Genomic DNA, 7,588 nt, shown 5'->3' with positions numbered 1-7,588 from the left:
GATTGATTGATTGATTGGTGTCTGGGATATATACATATAAAAAATGAATATGAAAAAAAAGGAAGAACAGACTGTTTGTTTTTTCATACTTTTTGAACTTAGAATATCGTAATTGATTATTTGATTTCATAGTGTTTTGTTAGTTTTCATCATGAAAGCAGTAGCAGTATTTGGTAGGGTGCAGTACTTGGTTTAGACAGTACTTAGTTTAGACTAGTCATTTGGTTAGACCAGTCTCAAACCCTCACCCTAACCCTAACGTGGCAGGAAGGACATCCGGGCGGCAAGATGGCGGCAGTGGCAGTGAGTGGTTTGGCAGGCTCCACTCATCTGAAAACTTTTTTCGACAACACTGCCCTTAATTCCATCTGCCACTATATTGTGTCATTATTAGGGCTTTTTAGCAAGTCACCGCATGACTCTAATTTGAAATGGTGCGGTAAAAGCAAAAGGAAACATAATCATCTCTATGCTGGTCTGATCGTCGTCTGCAGCCTATTTATGCTGGTGCCTGTTCTATCCACCTGTAACACACCGAGGACTGTGGCTAGAGAGCAACATTGTTTGGAACACACCTGCGATCCACTTGGCATTCTATCAACAAAATCAAAACTGACATTTTTTGGATGTGGCTATGCTGTCGTCTTTGAACGGGTTCTCAAGGATGGCCGCGCTCAGATCATCGAGCCGACACACTCAACTACAACCAGACGAACGAGCAGCAGTTGGCGCACAGCCAAAATGTTTTTATTACTGTTACTACTAGCAGGGGACGTTCACCTAAACCCTGGGCCCTCCTCGCAACAGGGCGGCTATGCAACGAACACCATCCCGCCGGCGCAGTTAACATCTCCAGCGACCGACACCCTCCACCAGACTGCAATACCATCTTTAACAAACCCGCAACTCACCGGAGAGACTGGAGACCCCATGGGTGGCGTCTGTCCAGGCACAGCCGCGATAGACGCGGCCCTCGGGGGTCGACTGGCCATAGAGAAGGGTTGTTTGGCAGGAGCATGGACGGGTGATCGATCCATCGTCGCTGGAATCAACGCGCCAGGCCGACAGGAATCCACAGGTGACACAGAGCAACGACCACCGTCACATCTCGGGGAAACGTCGGCGAACGCAACGCTGTACCATCCTGAACACACGGCTGTTCCGACAGAAGCGGAGTTTGATCGGCCCCGGGCCGCTGCCACTGACACTCGGGTGAGTCCTGAGGCTGCATATGGCTTCTCAACAACAAACAGTATACAACGCGACTCGTCTGGGACAGTACAGTGTAAACAGAGACGGCACCCCGCGAGGGTCAGTCAACTACTGTCACTTGAATCACGTCATCGCGCAGCATTAAAACAGAGACAGTTCAAGTTCTTTCAAACTGTAAACCACGCACAGGTCATATGGAACCCACACTCAAAACCCAAAGGACTATTAGGAGGTCATTTAAATGTCAGAAGTCTGTTACCTAAAATTGATCAGATAAGGAAAGTGCTAATTGAATCTAACTTGGATTTCTTGTGTATAACTGAGAGTTGGCTGAACGGCAATGTCTCCACTGACCGAGTGAACATATCTGGATACACATGTTTCAGGAAAGATAGAACCACAGGTAAAGTAGGCGGTGGTGTTCTAATCTATATTAGGGAATGTATTAAATGTGTAGAGCTTGAACTGGTTGTAAACGTGGAGTGTTTGGGACTCAATGTAATACTTTCTCCCAACATGAATTTTAACATAGTTGTACTGTATAATCCTCCATCTCATGATGCTGATTTTTACAATGAAATGAAAAGTCTTCTCTCTGCTTGTGATAAATATCATGAGACAATATTTTTGGGGGACTACAATGTGAACTGGGCCGATAAAAAGGGCAAATTAAAACTGAAATCTGTAATGGAGAAATATAAATATAAACAGTTGATAGATAAACCCACCCGCATAACTAGAAAGAGTGAAACTCTTATCGATCTGATTTTCACAAATAGGCCAGAGAGAGCAATAAAAACATATAATCTTATAACTGGACTCTCAGATCATAATATGACCCTGATTGTAAGAAAACTAACAGGAAAACGTCTGGTCCACCATTGTAAAATGGAAAGTCGCACCTCAACGACAGGAATTCCCAGGGCAAATGTAGTTAACTTTGAACAGGATTTAATGGAAACCAACTGGGAAGGGGTAACCAGAGAGCCAGATTTAAACAATAGTGTAAATCATTTCACCTCAATCTTGGGCAATTTAATAAATAAATACACTAAAACGTGGAAAAGCAGGCCAAAGAAATATTCTCTCCCTTGGTTCAATAAAGAAATCCTCCAGCTTACTAAAAAGCGAGATCTGGCCCTTAAAAAGTCCCTAAAAACAAAAAACAATACTGACCACCTTCTCTTCACAGGCTTGAGGAACAAAGTGCTGTCTGAGCTAAGGAAGGCCAGGAGTAACTACTTCCACAAGCTTATTGAAGAGGCTAATGGCAACAGCTCTAAACTATGGCAGCATATCAACCGAGTAACAGACTCAAGTAGGCACAAGCACGCTAAAATAAATAGTCTGAAAGTAAACAATAGCCTTGTTGACAGTAATATTGCTATGGCAAATGCTTTCAACAATTTCTTCATTGAATCTGTAGAGGAATTGTCCAGTAATTTTAGACCCACTGAGTCACCCTTTGAGGAGACTGACAATGCCCATTCAGATGATTTCCGAATCAAAGAGGTATCCAGTGATGCAGTAAAAAAATGCATCGCAAATATGAGTAGCTCTATGTCAAAGGATATCCACAGTTTATATGCTGAACTAATAAAAAAAAATCAGACCTGCTTGATAGAGCCTATCACCTACTTAGTTAATCTATCAATAAAAACAAATAGGTTCCCAGAGAGCTGGAAAACGGCAATAATTGCCCCGATCCATAAGTCAGGAGAGAAGGACTTGGCTAGCAATTATAGACCTATTGCCATTCTTCCTGTTGTCTCTAAAATATTAGAAAAGATTGTTGCTATGCAACTAACTGAATGTTTAGAGTCTAAACAACTACTGCACCCACAGCAGTTTGGATTTAGACCTAAACATTCCACAGAGACAGCTAACTGCTACTTACTAGACAGGTTCAAGGGTCTACTGGTGAGGGGACATGTTGTGGGGACAGTGTTCTTGGACCTAAAAAAGGCCTTTGACACTGTCAATCATGGAGTCTTGTTGTCTAAGTTAAAACACTTTAAAATATCGGCAGAAGCTTTACAGTGGTTTAAGTCATATCTGGGAGGGAGACAGCAGTGTGTCAGGGTCAATGGGGAGAAATCAACGCTGCTCCCTAACAACATGGGAGTGCCCCAAGGGTCGGTACTTGGACCGCTGCTGTTCACCATGTACATTAATGATCTTCCAAATACCTGTCCAGGCGTTAGCTGCCAGATGTACGCTGATGACACTGTCATCTATACATCTGCTAAAACAGCCAGCATGGCAGCTGCGCAGCTGACACAGGAATTGGAGAACATCTCAAACTGGCTAGAGTCGTCACAATTAACTCTTAATGTACAAAAAACAGTTTCAATGTGTATCTCCATCCGCAGCAGGCCTGCTGCGGATACCTTTGAGGTACGCATCAAAAATGAAACTCTTGCTGAAATGAGTGAAGTAAAATACTTAGGAATAATCTTGGATAAAAACTTAAAATTTGAAAAACAGGTAAAGCATATATGCAAGAAGGTTAAACCAAATCTAAATTGTTTTCGTCATATCAGAAGGGACTTATCAGCTAAAACTGCACAACTGTACATGCATGCTATGATTTTCTCACACCTAGCATACAGCGTTACAACATGGTCACAATCCTCTAAAACTGTCTTACAACCAATAACATCAATATACAAACAGGCTATAAAAATCATGGATCAAAAACCGATGAGATGGCACCTTTGTGGTATCCTAAAAAAACACAACCTTTTTACGTTTGACAATTTTGTGTTTTTTTCTACTACCAAATTGGTTTTTAAATGTTTACATGGTCATGTTTCACCTTTGTTCTCTGGACTGGTTGATAGACTTCCGACCACTGGTAGAGCAACCACACGAGCCTCAACAAGTGGTAACTGTATTGTTCCTAGGTGTAACAACTCATTCGGACAGTCTGCCTTCTCAGTAAAGGGAGCAAACTTATGGAACTCTTTGCCTACGGCTCTAAAACTAGAGTCTGATGGTAACGTGTTCTACAGAGGACTCAAACTATGGTTGAAATCAAATCAACTGTGTTCACATGTATAGCTTCTGACTGGTTATTAGAATGATTATGTTTACTTTTGTATTAGAGATTATGTAATGGATTTTGTAATTGTGCTGTAAATATTATTAGAATGTATAATCTTTTGTACTTGATTGGGTGTTTTTTAAACTATAGTGTCCCTGTAGTTTTTAGAAAAGTCTCCTGTGGACAAGTGGTGAAAATTAGCACATGTGCTAACACACTGTAAATGATGCATCTACTAATTGTACAACTGTGCAATGAGCAATGTGATTGTTATGTCCATATCAAATAAATAAACATAACATAAACATAACATAACATAACCTCCCATGGGGCAGCACACCTAAACCTAACCTTAACCCTAACCTCCCACGGGGCAGCACACCTAAACCTAACCTTAACCCATGTCTAACCAGTGACTAGTCTAAACTAAGTATGCACCCCAAAGCAGTACCAGTGTTTGGTATACATGTGTGTTATTCTGTTTCCTTTGTGACCATTACTGTATTTACTGTATTAATAACCACACCATGCCTTATATGGACGTGTCGTTGAGATTTCTAGCTCCAGGTTCAGTGCCTCTCAAAGTGGGGGTCCAAACGGGACCCTTCAGGGTTCCTGGAGTATAGTTGGGTTCCATCCCTTTAAAACCCATTCAGGACTGAGGCCGACTTAAAAATAAAATAAAAAGCCTTCTAAATCCTAAAAAGCTTTCTGAAAAACCTTTATGTTTCTATGTTAGTGAGACTCGAACTATTACTATTACCCCAACCCGACAGAGGAATACTGAACTATTACCCCAACCCGACAGAGGAATACTGAACTATTACCCCAACCCGACAGAGGAATACTGAACTATTACCCCAACCCGACAGAGGAATACTGAACTATTACCCCAACCCGACAGAGGAATACTGAACTATTACCCCAACCCGACAGAGGAATACTGTATGAATATCAGTACAGTATTCACTCACAGAATACTGTATGAATATCAGTACATTATTCACTCTCACAGACAGAATACTGTATGAATATCAGTACATTATTCACTCTCACATAATACTGTATGAATATCAGTACAGTATTCACTCTCACAGTCAGAATACTGTATGAATATCAGTACATTATTCACTCTCACAGACAGAATACTGTATGAATATCAGTACATTATTCACTCTCACAGTCAGAATACTGTATGAATATCAGTACATTATTCACTCTCACATAATACTGTATGAATATCAGTACATTATTCACTCTCACAGTCAGAATACTGTATGAATATCAGTACATTATTCACTCTCACAGACAGAATACTGTATGAATATCAGTACATTATTCACTCTCACAGACAGAATACTGTATGAATATCAGTACATTATTCACTCTCACAGACAGAATACTGTATGAATATCAGTACAGTATTCACTCTCACAGAATACTGTATGAATATCAGTACATTATTCACTCTCACAGAATACTGTATGAATATCAGTACAGTATTCACTCTCACAGACAGAATACTGTATGAATATCAGTACATTATTCACTCTCACAGACAGAATACTGTATGAATATCAGTACAGTATTCACTCTCACAGAATACTGTATGAATATCAGTACATTATTCACTCTCACAGAATACTGTATGAATATCAGTACAGTATTCACTCTCACAGTCAGAATACTGTATGAATATCAGTACATTATTCACTCTCAGACAGAATACTGTATGAATATCAGTACATTATTCACTCTCACAGAATACTGTATGAATATCAGTACAGTATTCACTCTCACAGAATACTGTATGAATATCAGTACAGTATTCACTCTCACAGAATACTGTATGAATATCAGTACATTATTCACTCTCACAGTCAGAATACTGTATGAATATCAGTACATTATTCACTCTCACAGAATACTGTATGAATATCAGTACATTATTCACTCTCACAGAATACTGTATGAATATCAGTACAGTATTCACTCTCACAGAATACTGTATGAATATCAGTACATTATTCACTCTCACAGTCAGAATACTGTATGAATATCAGTACAGTATTCACTCTCACAGAATACTGTATGAATATCAGTACAGTATTCACTCTCACAGAATACTGTATGAATATCAGTACAGTATTCACTCTCACAGAATACTGTATGAATATCAGTACAGTATTCACTCTCACAGAATACTGTATGAATATCAGTACAGTATTCACTCTCACAGAATACTGTATGAATATCAGTACAGTATTCACTCTCACAGAATACTGTATGAATATCAGTACATTATTCACTCTCACAGAATACTGTATGAATATCAGTACATTATTCACTCTCACAGACAGAATACTGTATGAATATCAGTACATTATTCACTCTCACAGACAGAATACTGTATGAATATCAGTACATTATTCACTCTCACAGTCAGAATACTGTATGAATATCAGTACATTATTCACTCTCACAGACAGAATACTGTATGAATATCAGTACATTATTCACTCTCACAGACAGAATACTGTATGAATATCAGTACATTATTCACTCTCACAGAATACTGTATGAATATCAGTACATTATTCACTCTCACAGAATACTGTATGAATATCAGTACATTATTCACTCTCACAGACAGAATACTGTATGAATATCAGTACAGTATTCACTCTCACAGAATACTGTATGAATATCAGTACAGTATTCACTCACAGAATACTGTATGAATATCAGTACAGTATTCACTCTCACAGACAGAATACTGTATGAATATCAGTACAGTATTCACTCACAGAATACTGTATGAATATCAGTACATTATTCACTCTCACAGAATACTGTATGAATATCAGTACATTATTCACTCTCACAGACAGAATACTGTATGAATATCAGTACATTATTCACTCTCACAGACAATACTGTATGAATATCAGTACATTATTCACTCTCACAGACAGAATACTGTATGAATATCAGTACATTATTCACTCTCACAGACAGAATACTGTATGAATATCAGTACATTATTCACTCTCACAGACAGAATACTGTATGAATATCAGTACAGTATTCACTCTCACAGAATACTGTATGAATATCAGTACATTATTCACTCTCACAGAATACTGTATGAATATCAGTACAGTATTCACTCTCACAGACAGAATAGTGTATGAATATCAGTACATTATTCACTCTCACAGAATACTGTATGAATATCAGTACATTATTCACTCTCACAGACAGAGGAATACTGTATGAATATCAGTACATTATTCACTCTCACAGACAGAATACTGTATGAATATCAGT

The sequence above is a fragment of the Electrona antarctica genome, assembly GCF_951216825.1.
Source record: "Electrona antarctica genome assembly, chromosome: 8".
Classification (NCBI taxonomy): Eukaryota; Metazoa; Chordata; class Actinopteri; order Myctophiformes; family Myctophidae; genus Electrona; species Electrona antarctica.
This window is presented reverse-complemented; position numbering follows the sequence as displayed.